Here is a 19,171-nt window from a genome sequence, read left to right on the forward strand (position 1 = left end):
AGGTAATTTCTCAGGTAAGGACATTTTCGGCACAGCTTTGTGGGCCGAAGGGCCTGTATTGTGCTGTAAGTTTTCTATGTTTCTAGATGGGGGATAAGATCCAATCATTGCATCCATATCGACTTCTGAGTCCTGATGCAGTTTTTTGACCTGAAAGGTCAGTAATTCCTTTCCTCCTTCAGATACCACTTGACCCACTGAGTTCTTCCATCAGCTTGTTAGTCCAGAAGCATCCAACATTAAACATTTCCATTGATGGGCACACTAATCTTGGATCTGGATCTGTGCATGAGTAGGGTTAGACCTAGAAGCATTGTGTAATCTAGCCCTTTCTGCTCTTGGGATCCAGATCTTGGGACTGATGTCTCCTTTGGAAGAAGAGACCAAGACCTAAATGGGCTACAATCCTGAGCTATTAGCTAAATTGTATGTAAATTAGTTTTGTAATGTCAAGATTAAGGACAAGAATGTTGTGGGAAAGGGCAGTATCACGTTCCATGTAATGAGTTGGAGGACCTGTCAGCTGTCAAGCCTCAATATGGTAGGACATAGAAATGCAGAGAGTGGATGAGTATGCAGAAAAGATAGGACAGCATTAATGTGAACTGTTTAGTTTTTTGCAGTATATAATGACCAGGTAATAGGCATCCGTTAGTCTCGTGAGACCATGGATTTGCACCTTGGAAGGTTTCCAGGGCGCAGGCCTGGGCAAGGTTGTATGAAAGACCGGCAGTTGCCCATGCTGCAAGTCTCCCCTCTCCACGCCACCGATGTTGTCCAAGGGAAGTGCACTAGGACTGATACAGCTTGGCACCAGTGTCATTGCAGAGCAATGTGTGGTTAAGTGCCTTGCTCAAGGACACAACACGCTGCCACAGCTGAGGCTCGAACTAGCAACCTTCCGATCACTAGACCAACACCTTAACCACTTGGCCACGCACCAAGCTCCTATCAGAAATGTAATAAACTTCCAGAACACATTCCTTGTTCTCTACAAGGTGAGTGACTAGTTAGTAATCCTTAGTCTAATGCTTGGAAGAGTGAAAATCAAATCAACAATAATTGTTGATTTTATCTATGACTGCCTTCTGTACGACATAGTGGCCACTTGAGTACACCTGTACATCTGCTTGTTAATGCAAATATCTAATCGGCCAGTCATGTGGCAGCAACTCAATGCATAGAAGCAGGCAGACGTGGTCAAGAGGTTCAGTTGCTGTTCAGACCAAACATTAAAATAGGGGAAATGCCATCTCAGTAACTTTAACCATAGAATGATTGTTGAGTATCTTGAAAACGGCTGATCATGTGGGATTTTTGTGCACAACAGTCAAGCTTTTACAGAGAATGGGGTGAGAAACAAAAAAAAATCCAGTAATTGGCAGTTCTGTGGGTGAATTTGCCTTGTTAATAAGAGAGGTCAGAGCAGAATAGCTCAAGCTGACAGGAAGGCAACAGTAACTCAAATAACCACGCTTTACAATGGTGTGCAGACGAGCATATCTCTGAACACACAACACATTGAACCTCAGGGTGGATAGGGTAGAGCAGCAGATGGCCACACTGGGCTCCACTCCTGAGCCTAATAAAGTGCCCACTAAGTGTGGACTGTTAATGGGGGCCGATTATAGCAGGTAAAGAGCAATATAAAATTAAGATACAAGTGCTAAAGTCAGTACAGAAGCAACACCAGATGGTGACAAAGCAGCATAAGGATGGCAGAACGGTGAGAGCTGCAAGAAGGCTGTGTGGAATAAAAGCACCTTCAAAACTTACACAAATTCGGTGTGTACGGCCTAGTCCATCACTGGTGAAGCCCCCCCCCCCCACCACAACCACTGAGCCCGGTTACAAGGAGCGGTGCCGCAAGAAAGCAGCATCCATCACCCAGGCCATGCTCTCTTCTCACTGCTGCTGCCACCAGGTTCAGGAATAGTTATTACCCCTCAACCATCATACGACTGAACCAGGGGAGGATAACTTCACTCACCTCAACACTGAACTGATTCTACAACCTCTGGGCTCACTTTCAATTATTCTGTAACTCGTATTCTCAATATTACTTAATATTTAGAGAATTTATCATTTTGAAGTACATGGTTTGTCTTACGCATACTGGTTGGTTGCAGTTTTTCATCAACTCTAATGTGTTTATTTGTATCTACTGGAATGCCCCCCAAAAAAATTAAAGTTAGAGTAGTATATGGTGGTGACATACATACTTAGATATTAAATTTCTTTAAATTTTGGAAAGGGGAATCAAAATCTCACCTGAGTTATTTATTTGACTTCAAATACCCTCAGCTGTCAAGGTGGGATTCAAACGCAAGTCTTTCAGTCAATGATTCACAATTCAGATGCTAATCCCACAATATTTAATTATTTATTAATCGACATACAGCCTGGAACAAGCCCTTCAGACTGCACCGCCCAGCAACACCCCGATTTTAACCCCAGCCCAATCACGGGACAATTTACAATGACCAATTAACCTACTAACCAGTACGTCTTTGGACTGTGGGAGGAAACTGGAGCCTCCGGAGGAAACCCACGCAGTCACGAGGAGAATGTACAAACTCCTCATGGGCAGCAGCTGGTACTGTAAAGCATTATGCTAACCACTACACTACCACGTCGCCCTTCCAATATAACTGGAGTGCATGTTCATGGTCACCTGCTGCTGTAGACCATCCACTGAGGTTCAGAGGTGACCTTCTGTGCACTGCTGTTGTAACACGTGGCTATTTGAGTTGCAGTCACTTTCCTGTCAGTTTGGCCATTCTCAATTTATATCGATGTGTGTATGTATGTCGCCATAAACTACCCGGCATCCACAAAGAAACACAGTAGAATCAAGGAAAACTACACACAACGAAGACGGACAAACAACCAAAATGCTAAGGAAAACAAACTGCAAGTGCAAAAAATTGACAATAAGTAAATGAGCAATGAATATTGAGAGCATGCATTGTCCTTGAAAGTGAGTCCGTAGATTGTGAGAATAGTTCAGTGGTGGGGTTAGTGAGGGTAACCCCTCTGGGTCAAGAGCCTGATGGTTGAGGAGTAATAACTTCCCGAACCTGGTGGTGTGTGTCCTGAGGCTCCTGTACCTCCTCCCCAATGGCAACAGATGGAAGAGAGCATGGCCTGGGTGGTGGGAGTCCCTGATGATGGATGCTGTTCCTGCAACAGCACTCCTTGAGGGTGTGCTCAATGGTGGGAAGACATTATCTTAGATGGACTGGGCTGTATCCACTACTCTTCATAGGATTTTCTACAAGGGCATTGGTGTTTTGCTAATGTAACCAGTCAGTATACTCCACCATGCATCCATAGAAGTTTGTAACTTGCTGGAACTTCGTAAACTAAGAAAGTAAAGGTGCTGCTGTGCCTTTTTTTATAATGGCAATTACATGCTGAACCCAGAGCACAGCCACTGAAATGATATCACCGAGGGGTTTAAAGTTGCAGACCCTGACCACCTCTGATCCCCTGTTGAGGACTGGCTCATGGACCTCCTGTTTTGCTGACGTTGAGTGAGAGGTTGACCTCCTCTGACTTCTCTCATTAATATGGTGTTGTCGCCCACAGAACTGATGCTCACTGGATATTTTCTGTTTCTTTGTGTGTATGTGTGTGTTTTGCAGCATTCTCTGTAAAGTCCAGAGACTTGTGCTTGCAAGAATTTGGTCCGAACAACAAATGAGCCTCTTGACCATACCTGCATGCTCTTATGCATTGAGCTGCTGCCATGTGATTGGCTAAATAGATATTTGCATTAATGAAGAGGTGTACCTAATGTAGTGGCCACTGAGTGTATGTCAAATTGCAAAGCAGTCTTGAGGGGCCAGTGCCTATTTCTAACCCGTAGAAAGGGAAGGAATGTTGAACTACACTCTAAGAATAACAGTGATGTTAGCACCAAAGTAAATCCACAAGAGCAAGTAGATTCTATCCCAGGATTTAAAAGAGCAAATACTGTCCCTGCTATAATCTTCCACCACAATAGTGTGATTACTCAAATCGAGTATGATGTTCTACTTGAGGGTTATTCCCATAGTGGGGTACACCATGCATGACTTTGTTTAACGTGGGGAGGCTGGTGCATAGGGAGCCACCACGTGGTCCTTGACAGATTGGGGTCAGTCTCCAGTTTCATGGGAATGTGGGACAACTTCACTGCTGCAGCTTTCCTCTGTCTTCACTACCATTGTGATGTATCATCACCACCAGCTCCACTGTTGAGATCTTGGTTAGATCGCTCTTTGTAGGTTCTCCATCGGTGACCCCACCAGGAGCTCAGCTCCAGGCAGCATCGCTCTCAGGTACTCACAAGCCTCTCCACCAGGACAAGGTGACAATCATCAGAGAAGATTCGTCCAAGTGCCGTTCACCCCATGTTACAGGAGAGGATCTGTTCCTAGAAAACAATGTGTTGAGCCCCTTCTCTGAGAAAAGATGTGCTGGCATTGGGGAAGGTCCAGAGGAGGCTCACAAGAATGATCCCAGGAATGAAAATGTTTATGTATGAGTAGTGTTTGGCTCTGGTACTGCACCTGCTGGAGTTTAGAAGAATGGTGGGAAGGGGGTGGGGGGTAGGATCTCACTGAGACCTATCGAATGTTAGAAGGCTTAGTGGTTGTGGAGAGGATGTTTTCTATAATGAGGAGTCTAGGACCAGAGAACACAACCTCAGAATAGAGGGACTTCCATTTAGAACACAGATGGGGAGGAGTTTCATTAGCCAGAGGGTGGTGAATCTGTTGAATTCATTGCCATGTTTGGGTGTGGAAGCCATGTCATCGGGTATATTTAAAGCAGAGGTTGATAGGTTCTTGATTAGTCAGGGTGCCAAAGGTTACAGGGAGAAAATAGGAAAAAGTGGCTGACAATCAGCCAAGATGGAAGGTCAGAACTAGCTCAGAGGGCAAAGTGGGCTAATTCTTATGGTAATGTGCTTTTCCTGAACGTGAAGCCTCGTCATCTGCACCATCAAGAAACATGCATTGAAACATGCAATGTATAAACTGTTCCTAAAATCAACGAGCGAATTTTACTCTGCACCTCAAAGTTTCAGGTGGTAATTTGTGGATTATGTAAGGGCTTATTTCCATTACCTGAATGGCCATAACCCAAGGATTGATGGTGTCATCAACTTTGGAAAACTGGATATCACTCCCCTATTAAGGATGCATCATATCTCCCCATCAATAATTGGTAGATAATCATTCAGGCTTTTGCTGTAGCCCTTTGAGGTTCCGCTGTAGCATTGCAGTTAGTGGGACACTATTACAGCTTGGGCCACTCTGGAGTTCAATTCCATCATCCTCTTGTGGGGAGTTAGTACATTCTCCCCGTCAACACGTGGATTTTCTCCGGGTGCTCTGGCTCCCTCCCACATTCCAAAGACCTACCGGTTAGTAGGTTGGCCGGTCATTGTAAATTGTCCTGTGATTAGGCTGGGGTCAAATCGGTGGGTTGCTGAGTGGTGTGGCTCAGTGTGCTGGAAGGGTCTGTTCTGTGCTGTATCTCTAAATTTAAAAAAATCAAAATTATGCAGCACAGAAACAGAGCCATCAGCATAATTTGTCCATACTGACCACGGTGTCTGTCTGAGTTAGTCCTGTCTGCCTGTGTTTGGCCTTCTAAACCTTTTGTCTCTTCACTTTACCTGTCCAGTTGCACCCAATCTACGGCTTCCTCGAGCAGCTTGTTCTGACTCACCTCTTTCCCTCAGATCTCTCTTTAAACCTTTTCTCTCACATCATAACTCTATAGCCTCCAGTTTTAGGCTCCCCTGCCCTGGGGTGGGAAACACTGACCATACACCTCATCCATAACCCTCATAATTTCATATACAACTGTAAGGTCACCCCTCGGCCCCCTAAGCTCCAGGGAAAGAACTCCCAGACTATCAAGATTCAAGATTGTTTCATGTCATTTCCAGTACATAGGTGTAAAGGTGAACAAAATAATTGTAACTGTGATGTGATGCAGCACAAAAAGCACAAAAGGTAACAGAATAATGATAAAACACAATAAATATAAATACATAAGATAATTTGTATACATTAATTGTATGTCCACAAGGTGACACTAGACGCAGGAGTGTCGGCACATAAGGGGACTGACAGGAAATGATAAAGTAGTAGTGGTTGGGGGAGTGGAGGGGTGGGTTAGTGGGTGGAGGTGTTGATCAGTCTTAATGCTTGGGGAAATAACTTGCCGAGTCTGGTGGTCCTGGTGTGGATGCTATGTAGCCGCCTCCTTGATGGGAGTGGGACAGTCATTTCATGATCAGGTTGGGCGGGATCTCTCATGTGATACTGGCCCTTTTCTAGCACCTTTCTGTATAATAAACCCTTGATGGTAGACTGGTGTGGGATGCATTGGGTGGTTCTGACTACCTGTTGTATAGCCTTTCCTGCCTGCCGCAATGCAGTTTCCGTGCCAAGCAGTGATGCAGCAGGTTAGGATGCTTCCACCGGGGATTGTTAGATCCAACTGTTTAATTTTAATTATCGTTTCCTTTGCAGTTTGTATATTAAGTAGCACAGCAGTTTGATATGCCTCGTGTGGCTTTAAAAGTATCATTCTGAAAGCTTCTCTCTATTTCATTAAGTGAATAATTGTTTCTCATTGGTTAATTTTAGATTAGATTCGATTATGAGGACACGCAGTCCTCTTTTGTTGTCATTTAGTAATGCATGCATTAAGAAATGATACAATGTTCCTCCAGAATGATATCACAGAAACACAAGACAAATCAAGACTGAAAAACTGACAAGAACCACATAATTATAACATATAGTTACAACAGTGCAAAGCAATACCATAATTTGATAAAGAACAGACCATGGGCATGGTAAAAAAAAAGTCTCAAAGTCTCTCGAAAGTCCCACCATCTCTCACAGATGGTTGAAGGGCGAAACTCCCCCTGCCATGAACCTCCAGCGCTGCAAACTTGCCGATGCAGCACCCTGGAAGCACCCAACCACAGCCGACTCTTGAGTCTGTCTGAAAGCTTCGAGCCTCCGTCCAGCCCTCCAGCACCGGGCACCATCTCTGCCAAGCACTTCGACCCTATCCCCAGCAACAGGCAATAGGCAAAACCGAGGATTTGGGACCTTCCCCTCCGGAGATTCTCGATCGCACAGTAGCAGCGGCAGCAAACCGGGCATTTCAGAAGTTTCTCCAGATGTTCCTCCGTGCTTCTCATGTCTGTCTCCATCAAATCAGAATTGTGCACGGCACCTACTTAACAAATACGATATCATTGTATTTACTGCACAATTTACTGCAGTATCGACTAAGTCGTTTCTTATTGGTTGTCTCTTATCTATGGATTTGGATAGAATTTTTCTTTGACTATAGAAGTAGCTGTTTTTATACTAGGTGCCATCTTCATTTTATCTCTTCAAATAGTAAGACCCCTGTCACTCCTGTTCCTGTTCTTTGTTCTATCAACTCTTAATAAAACGACCGAGAAGCTACAAGTGTTCTGGCTCATTTCTGACTTCAGAAGGACCTCAGATTTAAACAGCATCTGTAGAATGTTGTGAGTATGGGTGTGCATAGTCCAGCTCTCTTCAGCCCTGCAGTTCTGGTGGCATCCTCTTATTTTTATGCACACTGCGTTACCAGTGTGGCCTCGCCAGCGATAACACGCTCAATGTTTTAGGAGCAGCTTCCTTCCCTCTGCCATCAGATTTCTGAAAGGTCCTTGAACACTCCCTCACTATTTTTGCACTCTTTTTGCACTACTTGTGTACGTGTGTGTATGTATTTATTGTAATACATAACACTTTATGTATTGCACTGTTTTTGAGCTCTCCGTTGGTCAGGGTCAACCATGGATACTGCATCCTAGTTGTCTACGTAGTTGACACACAAGCCAGGGCAGTACGATATGGAGAGCAAGCTGTTGCCCAGGCAGCAGGCTCCCCTTCTCCACACAGCTGATGAACCTAATGGAACGGCAGAGACCGATATAGTTTGCCACCAGCGCCATCACTGGAGTTAGCTGTCAGTGTTGAACTCAACATAGGGCTCCAGCTCCGGATTTTTCCTCGGGGTTTACTCCCGAAGCCTTCCCTAATGAGTGGGTACAGCCGCAAGCCAGTGGAGATTTGACGATTTTTCCCTCTCCTAGATGAGCTGACAAACCCCAACCGCCCAGAACAACAGGGTTTAAGCCACCAGTAACCTGCCTTTGCCCTTTCTCCTGTTGGGCGAAATGGTTCTGCCGGGCTTGGTAACTAAGCCACACGTGTAGGCCCGGAGCTGGACTTGGCTGTCAGAGGCTATCTGAGACACATGCCATTGGGAGCTTACCACAACGACCTCCTCCAGCTCTGACAACAGTAAGAAACGATTTGCTGCACACAAAACAACACATTTCTCGATGCAAGTCAGTGATGAAAAATCTGATTCTGATGCAACAGGTTCCTGTACTTAATACCCTGCCTAATGAAGGTGAGCAAGACAAATGCCCCTCCCCCACCCCGTCTAGACCGTAAAAAGAGACTGTGCGCTGAGGATAGCCATGGTAATTGAAGACAGGCCATTGACTAGGCTGGGAATTGGAGGGTAAGTTCACATTGTGGTAGTTAAGCCCCAGGAGCATCTTTTTTCAGTAGTTGCAGCCATTAGTAAGTGATGGATCCTGGTTTGCTGATCAGTTTGGGCATTATAGAAGGTAGAAAAGTACAATGCCCACAATGCACAGTAACATATAGCTTAACAACTTTAGTTGTAAGATTTGGGTTCAATTCCTGCCACTGTCTGTAAGAAGTTGGTACGTTCTCCCTGTTCCCGCGTGGGTTTCCTCCGAATACTCCAGTTTCCTCCCTCTTACCCAGGACACATGTTAGGATTGGGTTGGGGGCGGAAGCGTGGTAACACTTGTGGGCTGCCAGCACATCCTCGCTGATTTCAATTGACGTAAATGACTCATCTTGTGTTTTGATATAATATCATAAATAAAGCTGATCCTTCATCTGATGGTGTGCCCACTTTTAACCCACTTCAGGATCAATCTAACTCTTCCCGCCCACGTAACCCATCAGATCTTCTTCATCCACATCTGAATTGGGTTTAATATCACCGGCATATGTCATGAAATTTGTTAACTTTACGGCAGCAGTACAATGCGTTACATGATAATACAGGATAAGAAACTGAATTACTGCTCCTGGATGATGGGGGTCCTTAGTGATGGCAGCCACCTTTCTGAGGCACTGCTGCTTGAAGATGTCCTGGATGCTGCAGAGGCTAGTGCCTATGTTGGAGCTGATGTTAATCCTGTGCAGTACACCCCCCTCCCCATATCAGACACTCTTGCAGTCAGTTAGAATGCTCGCCACGGTACATCTGTAGGAATTTGCCAGTGTCTTTGGGCACATACCAAATTTCCATGTCCCCATCTAAAAATCACTTAAATGTTCCTAATGAATCTGCCTCCACCACCACTCCAGGCCAACCACTCTGTGTAAAACAAAACCCACCTCTGACATCACCCTCCCCCCCCCCGCACACTTTCCTCTAATCACCTTAAAATTATGCCCACTAATATTAGCCATTTCCAAAGAGAAAAAGCCCTAGTTTACTCAACCTACACTTATAAAACATGCTCTCTAATCCAGGCAGCATCCTGGTATCTCTCCTCTGCACTCTCTCAAAAGCTTCCACATCCTTCCTATAAAAAGGTGACCAGAACTGAATGCAATACTCCAAGTGTGATCTTACCAGGGTTTTATAGAGCTGCAACATTGCCTTGTGGCTCTTGAACTCAATCCTCTAATGAAGAACAACATACCTTGTGCCTCTTAGTCACCTGTCAACTTACCCTGCAACTTTGAGGGGTGTAGAGACATGGGTCTGAAGATCTCTCTGTTCCTCCACACTGCTAACAAAGATGATGGCCTTAACAGGGTGATTGAGATCCAAGAACCATCTTTCAAAGGTTTGAAGGTTTCAAAGGTACATTTAATGTCAGAGAAATGTATACAATATACATCCTGAAATACTTTTTCTTCAAAACCATCCACAAAAACAGAGGAGTGACCCAAAGAATGAATGACAGTTAACTGTTAGAACCCCAAAGACCCCCCAAGCTCCCCTCCGTCCTGTGCATAAGTGGCAGCAAGCAAAATCCCCCCTCCCCTACTGGCAAAAAAAAGCAAGCACTACCCACTACCAAGCACTCAAGCGTGAGCAAAGCAATAGCAAAGACACAGACTTGCAGTTACCCCAAAGATTTCGCTTTTCAGCCGGTATTCGACATACCACATGCTCTCTTTCTCCCTAATAAGGGAGAAAGAGGTGTCAATGTTTCACAGACAGAGGGGAGACATAACAAACAACTCGCTGGTTTAAAATGTTAAAAGTCCGTTACGTTGCTTTTTTCAAGCTCTGTGCCCATAGATCTTGGGTTTCTGGGCACACAGCCATAGATATTCTGACTCCCCCGACGACACACGGATCTCCTGCCGTGACACCGACCTTTGATCCACCCGCTCCAGAGCCCTGAGATCCTAGGCCTCCAAAGCCGAGCCAAACTCTTGGACCGAGCCCTTGGCGTGCCGAACGATGGCCAGTTATGAAACCCCGAGAGCGGGTCCCATTCCTGCAAAGAACCGTATTCAGCATGTAACTCCAGGTCAGGGTCTTCAAAAGAACCCTGAAAGGGAAAAAATAAAGATATTAAAGATGGAAATAGAGCTGTTTCTGAAGATGCAAGCAAAGGAGTGCCATTTAGCACCATCATTACTTCACTCCTCCCCTTTGTATCTTCTTTGCCCCTTTCTTCGTGTAACATATGACTGACCATTGGAGTGTTTCCTTTGTCTATATTTTATTTAGAGATACAGGTCCTTCCAGCCCAATGAGCCCACTCTGACCAATTACAAGTGATCAACCTACTCACCTGTATGTGTTCGTATTGTTGGAAGAAATTGGAGTATCGGGAGGAATTGTGCACAGTTACTGGGGGGCATGTACCTACTCCTTCCAGTGGCAGCTAACCTGATGGTGTTCCCTCTTTAAACCTATTTCAAAATCAATAACTCCCACGTAACCCTCCAGATTTCCTTCATCCACTTCTGAATCAGGTTTAATATCACTGGCATATGTCATGAAATTCGTTAACTTTGCAGCAGCGGTACAATGCATGAAAATACATGGAAAAAACTGAATTACAGTAAGTATATATGTTAAGTAGTTAAATTAAGTAAGTAGACAATAGACAATAGGTGCAGGAGTAGGCCATTCAGCCCTTCGAGCCAGCACCACCATTCACTGTGATCATGGCTGATCATCCACAATCAGTACCCCGTTCCTGCCTTCTCCCCATATCCCTTCACTCTGCTATCTTTAAGAGCTCTATCTGACTCTTTCTTGAAAGAATCCAGAGAATTGACCTCCACTGCCCTCTGAGGCAGAGCATTCCACAGAACCACAACTCCCTGTGTGAAAAAGTTTTTCCTCAACTCCGTTCTAAATTGTCTACCCCTTATTCTTAAACTGTGGCCTCTGGTTCTGGACACCCCTAACATCGGGAACATGTTTCCTGCCTCTAGCGTGTCCTTAATAATCTTATATGTTTCAATCAGATCCCCTCTCATCCTTCTAAATTCCAGTGTATACAAGCCCAGTTGCTCCAATCTTTCAACATATGACAGTCCCGCCATCCCGAGAATTAATCTCGTGAACCTACACTGCACTCCCTCAATAGCTAGAATGTCCTTCCTCAAATTTGGAGACCAAAACTGTACACAGTACTCCAGGTGTGGTCTCACCAGGGCCCTGTACAACTGCAGAATGACCTCTTTACTCTTATACTCAATTCCCTTTGTTATGAAGGCCAGCATGCCATTAGCTTTCTTCACTGCCTGCTGCACCTGCATGCTTACTTTCAGTGACTGATGAACAAGGGACACCTAGATCTCATTGTACTTTCCCTTTTCCTAACTTGACACCATTCAGATAGTAATCTGCCTTCCTGTTCTTGCCACCTCACATTTATCCACATTAAACTGCATCTGCCCACTCACCCAGCCTGTCCAAGTCACCCTGCATTCTCATAACATCCTCCTCACAGTTCACACTGCTACCCAGCTTTATGTCATTGCAAATTTGCTAATGTTACTTTTTATCCCTTCATCTAAATCATTAATGTATATTGTAAATAGCTGCGGTCCCAGCGCCGAGCCTTGCAGTACCCCACTAGTCCCTGCCTGCCATCCTGAAAAGGACCCATTAATCCCTACTCTTTGTTTCCTGTCTGCCAACCAATTTTCTATCCATGTCAGTACCCTACCCCCAATACCATTTGCTCTAATTTTGCACACTAACCTTATCAAAGGCTTTCTGAAAGTCCAGGTACACTACATCCACTGGCTTTCCTATGTCCATTTTCATAGTTACATCCTCAAAAAATTCAGTTGTGCTGTGCTGCTGTCCAAGTTGCATGCCATCTTGGTCAATGCCTCCCATCCACTACATAATGTACTGGGTGGGCACAGGAGTACATTCAGCCAGAGACTCATTCCACCGAGATGCAACACAGAGCGTCATAGGAAGTCATTCCTGCCTGTGGCCATCAAACTTTACAACTCCTCCCTTGGAGGGTCAGACACCCTGAGCCAATAGGCTGGTCCTGGACTTATTTCCTGGCATAATTTGCATATTACTATTTAACTATTTATGATTTTATTACTATTTATTATTTATGGTGCAACTGTAATGAAAACCAATTTCCCCCGGGATCAATAAAGTATGACTATGACTAAATTCCAGAAGGTTAGTCAAGCATGATTTCCCCTTCATAAATCCATGCTGACTCGGATCTATCCTGCTACTGCTATCCAAATATACCACTATTACAAATTTTATAATTGATTCCAGCATCTTCCCCACCACTGATGTCAGACTAACTGGTTTATAATTGCCTGTTTTCTTTCTCCCTCCTTTCTTAAAAAGTGGGATAACATTAGCTACCCTCCAATCTGCAGGAACTGATCCTGAATCTATAGAACATTGGAAAATGATTACCAATGCGTCCACAATTTCTAGAGCCACCTCCTTAAGTACCCTGGGATGCAGACCATCAGGCCCTGGGGATTTATCAGCCTTCAGTCCCATCAGTTTACCCAACACCATTTTCTGCCTGATGCAAATTTCCCTCAGTTCCTCTGTTACCCTAGGTCCTCTGGCCACTATTACATCTGGGAGATATTTTGTGTCTTCCCTAGTGAAGACAGATCCAAAGTACCTGTTCACCTCGTCTGCCATTTCCTTGTTCCCCATAATAATTTCACACATTAAAAAGTAGTCCAAAAGAATAGTAAAACAAAACTTCTGGGGGGAGGGAGGGTGAATATTTTTTATAGGCATTGTGTTCTGGAGTTAGGGTTTTAATAGCAAATATTAACTTCAGCAACCAGTCTCTAAATCTGAACATGGATTGTAGATTAAATTTAAAATACAGCCCTGGATCCGTGGACACCAATTAATTGAAAATGAGACGATGCTGATTAGCATTTATTTTGGGTGTGTGGAGTATGGGTGAAAAGAAGGATGTGTGTGAAAACTACATGCAATTCAAAGGAAGCATTGTAGATACTGTACTTTGTAACTATAGAATTAGCCTTTGACCTTTAGCATATAAGATTTCATATAATATTGGGTCAAACAAAGAGTGTCTCACTTTGTTGAATAAAACACTTCTATATCCACTAGCTTCAGTGTCTCTCCAGTGACTATGTTTACATTACAACACTCCCCGTGACCAGGTTTCCTCCGGGTGCTTTGGTTTCCTCCCACATTCCAAAAAGGTGTACAGGTCAGGGTTAGAGCGTTGTGGGCACCCTGTAGCAGCACAATGTCACTTGTAGGCTGCCCCCAGCACGTCCTCAGACGGTGTTGGTCATTGGCAAAAATGATGCCATTCACTGTATGGTTTGATTTACATGTGACAAATAAAGCTAATCTTTAGATATTCTGGACAGCAAAAGGGGGAAGCGTGAACTTTCTGAGCCAGTCCGTGAATGTGTGACTAGGAGGCAGAACTTAAAAACCAGGATCTGCGTCTTCCGCAAATTAACTTTTGCACCTGCAATTGGCAGGTTTCTGTTAATCAAATGGGGAGATGGAATTAGAGCTTTGATCCCTGGGTACTACATGAAGAAAATGTACAGAAACCTGCCTACACGTGTGCCCTTGGAATATAGGAAGAAAGCAGAGCTCGTGGGGGTGGTGGGGGGGAAATTAGTGTTTGCATTTATTAATGTAATTAAGGGATGTTATTTCCCAGAGACGTAGAATTGCTTCCATGTAGGAAGGACAACTGTGGACATGATTTTCTCTCTCGGACAACTCCAGGAGAAGTGCAGAGAACAGAAGAAGCTCCTTCCTGTTGCAGTTTGACTTGGTGAGCGGAGACTGGCTCTTTCAGATCCACTCTAAGTCATAGTCATAGTCATACTTTATTGATCCTGGGGGAAACTGGTTTTCATTACAGTTGCACCATAAATAATTAAACAGTAATAAAACCATAAATAATTAAATAGTAATATGTAAATTATGCCACGAAATAAGTCCAGGACCAGCCTATTGGCTCAGGGTGTCTGACCCTCCAAGGGAGGAGTTGTAAAGTTTGATGGCCACAGGCAGGAATGACTTCCTATGACGCTCTGTGTTGCATCTCGGTGGAATGAGTCTCTGGCTGAATGTACTCCTGTGCCCACCCAGTACATTATGTAGTGGATGGGAGACATTGTCCAAGAAGGCATGCAACTTGGACAGCATCCTCTTTTCAGACACCACCGTCAGAGAGTCCAGTTCCATCCCCACAACATCACCGGCCTTACCAATGAGTTTGTTGATTCTGTTGGTGTCTGCCACCCTCAGCCTGCTACCCCAGCACACAACAGCAAACATGATCACACTGGCCACCACAGATTCGTAGAACATCCTCAGCATCATCTGACAGATATTAAAGGACCTCAGTCTCCTCAGGAAATAGAGACTGCTCTGACCCTTCTTGTAGACAGCCTCAATGTTCTTTGACCAGTCCAGTTTATTGTCAATTCATATCCCCAGGTATTTGTAATCCTCCACCATTGTCCACACATGGCAGGCTGTCATGCCAAGGCTGGTGAGCAGGGTTAAATTCTTCCACAACGACACGAAGGGGACTGTGCAGTACATCGGCAGCTCTTCAGAGCCCTTTGATGTAAGTGGTGCTATGTTCTTGCCCCATTACTCTACAGGATCATCTTTGCCCTCCTCCTGAGGCACGTACTGAGCACTGCAACAGGGGAGATCTAACTCCACACTAGATCAGATGGCGGGCTTTTTAACCTAACCCACCTGAGAGCCAAAACTAAAGTATGCGAGGCTACGGTTAACTTGCAGGTTGAGTCAGTGGTAAGAAAGGCAAATGTAATTTGGGCATTAATTTCGAGAGGACTAGAATATAAAGGCAAGGAAGCAATGCTGAGGCTTTATAAGGCATTGATCAGACCACATTTGGAGTATTGTGAACAGCTTTGGGCCCCTTATCTAAGAAAAGATGCGCTGGTGTTGGAGAGGGTCCAGAGGAGGTTCATGCGAATGATCCTGGGAATGAAAGGGTTAACATATGGGGAGTGTTTGATGGCTCTGGGTCTGTACTCCCTCGAATTTAGAAGAATGAGCGGCAGTCTCATTCAAACCTATCAAATATTGAAAGACCTAGACAGAGTAGATACAGGGAAGATGTTTCCTCGTGGGTAAAACTAGTATCAGAATAGAGTTGGCACAGTCTCCGAATGGAGGGATGTTCATTCAGAACAGAGATGAGGAGAAATTTCTTTAGCCAGAATCTACGGAATTCATAGCCACAGACTGATGTGCAGGCCAAGTCATTGGATATAGTTAAGACAGAGGTTAATAGGTTATTGATTAAGCAGGGCATCAAGAGCTTCAGGGAGAAGGCAGGAGCATGGAGTTGAGAGGGATAATTAACCAGCCATGATCGAGTGGGAGAGCAGACTCGATGGGCTGAATGGCCTGATTCTGCTGCTATGTCTTATGCTGATACAGCATTCATGACCCACGCCCTGCAGCACCTCCGGAGTTTGTTGTATCGCTGGTCCCAGGCCTGCAAGGAATTTGGTCTGACTATCAGCCTGAAAAAGACGAACGTCTTGGGACAAGACATGGAGGCACCACCAGTGAAGGAGTATTATAGCCAGTGTCTGCACAGAGCGGGGATCTGGGGCCATTGTCCTCGAGAGGGAAGGGAATTAAACCAGGAGGAAATGTTTGCTGTTTCAGGCTGTGTCTTCAGTCAGAATCAGGTTTATTAGCACTGATATGCTGCATGCCATTGAATTTGTTATTTTGCAATTAACACTACAGTGCTACAAAAAATTACTATAACTTACAATGGGAAATTCAGAAATCTGGTGGTGGAAGGGAAGGAACTGTTCCTAAAGCATTGAGTGTGTGTCTTCAGGCTCCTGTCCCCCCTCCTTTATGGTAGCAATGAGAAGAGGGCATGTCCTGGGTGATGGGGATCCTTAATGATGGACACCAGCTTTTGAAGGTGTCCTTGATGCTGGGAAGGCGAGTGCCCCGATGGAGATGGTGGAGTTTACAACTTTCTGCAGCTTTTCCCGATCCTGTGCACTGGACCCTCCGTGCCTGACGGTCATCTCTCCATGGTACATCTACAGTGCACTCAGGGATGTAGAAATTCCCTAGAGTTTTTGGTGACGTACCGAATCTCCTCAAACTTCAAAGTTCAAATTCACCAATCTTCAATCAATCTCACCCTGGGCTTCGTCGATTCACAGTCCCGCTCTGTGTTGGATCCTATGACCTCTTCTCTCCTGCATCTTTCCTCTTCATCTCCTCTCAAACAAAAGCCCCAAGCCCAACCTTAGTGTCCCTCACCAGAGAACCTGCCCTTAATTCAACCATCCTAATTGGATGGCACACATTTCTCCTCATCCCTTATCTTCAACAATAACCCAAACAAGCAGCTGTTACAGAACTGCCAAAATGAAACACATAGAGCATGACAGTAAAAACATGAACCAGGGCATTACAGGAGGAAAGAGGTGCTTTGGTTCACTAGGCCCATGCTGACCCTCGACCCTCTTCCAGGTGACATACAGTGATGATTTACAACTACTAGATAGTGTCTACTTCTGAATGTCGATCACTGCAATCTGCAGCCTGTGATTTCCCTTGGAGAAATGTAGTGTTGAACTGTGTAAACAAGCTAGTGATTTTACGATCTCCTGAAGGATTCGGTTAGTTTGACTGTTGAGAATGCAGGCAGGGCCGTTGCCACAGCAGCCATCATTGGAGCAGGCTTCAGGCCAGATGAAAATGTCGAGGCCTGGGAGTGGAAAACAGTCTGGTTTCGAGCCCCGTTACTCTGCACTGACTGAAGCATCGAGGCCCAAGAACGGAAAGCAAACAGATGTTCAACATCAGACTGTGTTTGACCTGACTCTCTCTCTTCTTGCTGCTACCTTCAGGCAGAAGGTGGGGGAGTCTTGGGTCACACCCTGCCAGGTTCAGAAGCCATCGGGCTCCTGGGCCACCTTCTCTCACCTCAGCACTGAACTGACTCCTCAGCCTGTGGACTCACCTTCATCGACTCTGCAGCTCACGTTTAATGTGTTAATTGTTTACTTTTTATTGTTTAGACGACTTGTCCTCTTTTGCACTTGGGTTGTTTGACCGTCTTTGTTGTGTTGAGATTTTAATGGGTTCTACTGTGTGTCTTTGGTTTGTGGCTGCCTGCAAGAAAATGAATCTCAGAGTTGTACAATCTCAAATTTGAATTTTGAACTTATGAACTTTGAACCACTCATCCTACTCTAACCCTGGACTTCCATCAACTCCCAACAGACTTTCACCCCATGTCTGCAGGCAAAACCCAGTCAAAACAATTCCTTGTCGGCGCACGAGGTGATCCATGGTGTTCTGTTGCTGAGGTAGAGTTACAGTTATGCCGGTCGGTTCAGGAACTTGATAGTTGTAGGAAAGTATCTGTCCCAGAACCTGGTGGTGTGGGACTTTGGGCTTCTGTACCTCCTGCTCGCTGGGAGCAGCGAGAAGGAGGGGGTGGCCCGGATGGTGGGGATCCTTGAGGAAGCGCCTCCTGTAGAGACCCTCACTCGAGGGGAGGGATGTGCCTGTGATGGACTGGGCTGTGTCCACTACTCTCTGTAACCGCTTGTATTCCTGTGCTTTGGAATCCCTGTACCAGGCTCTCATGCATCCAGTCGGGGATATTCCAGCAGTACGTTAGAGGATTTGGTGACATGCCAGATCTCCTTAAGCTTCTAAGAAAACAGAGGAACTGGTGCACCTTGATTAATTCTATGTTCCGGGCTTAGGACAGGTCAATGCCCAGAATCTGAAGCTGTTAACTCTCTCTCGAGATAAGATTTAGGAGAATGTTGTCAGAACTGGAGGACTTGAGTTATAGAGAGAGGTTGGCTAGGCCACGTCTTAATTCCCTGTAGTGGCGGAGAACGAGGGCCGACCTCAGAGAAATGTTTAAAATTATGAGAGGCATCGGACATTAACGGTCTCTTCCCCAGGGTAGGGGGTAGTCCAAACCCCCCTGGACATAGATTTAGGGTAAGAGAGGAAAGATTTAAAAGGGATCTGAGGGGCGCTTGTTCACCCAGAGGGTGGTGAGTGTATGGAATGAGCTGCCAGAGGAAGTGGTTGAGGCAGCTACATTAATATCATTTACAAAGCATTGGATAGGTATATGGAGAGGCAGGGGTTGGCAGGATCTGGGCCAGAATGCATGAAACTGCACCTCATTCCATACACTCAGCACCCTCTGCATGAGGATGTTGTCCCTCAAGTCCCTCTTTAAGCTTTCCACTCTCAGCCTAAATCCATGCCCCCTAGTTTTGGTCTCCCCTACCCTGGGGAAGAGGCTGTTACTGGCCAACTTATCTCTGCCTCTCGGGGCTGTTGTGGTTGGCGCGGGCTGGTTGGGCAGAAGAGCTTGTATCCATGCTGTGTGGTTCTGTGACTCTACCTCTGACCCACCAATCAGAAACGGCACGTGGTCTCCCGAATTCCCCTGAGGTCGGTGCGAAAGAGAGGCAAGAGAAAAAAAACACTCGAGCAGCAGAGACGCTGAGCA

The sequence above is a fragment of the Mobula hypostoma genome, chromosome 2 (assembly GCF_963921235.1).
Source record: "Mobula hypostoma chromosome 2, sMobHyp1.1, whole genome shotgun sequence".
NCBI classification, from domain to species: domain Eukaryota; kingdom Metazoa; phylum Chordata; class Chondrichthyes; order Myliobatiformes; family Myliobatidae; genus Mobula; species Mobula hypostoma.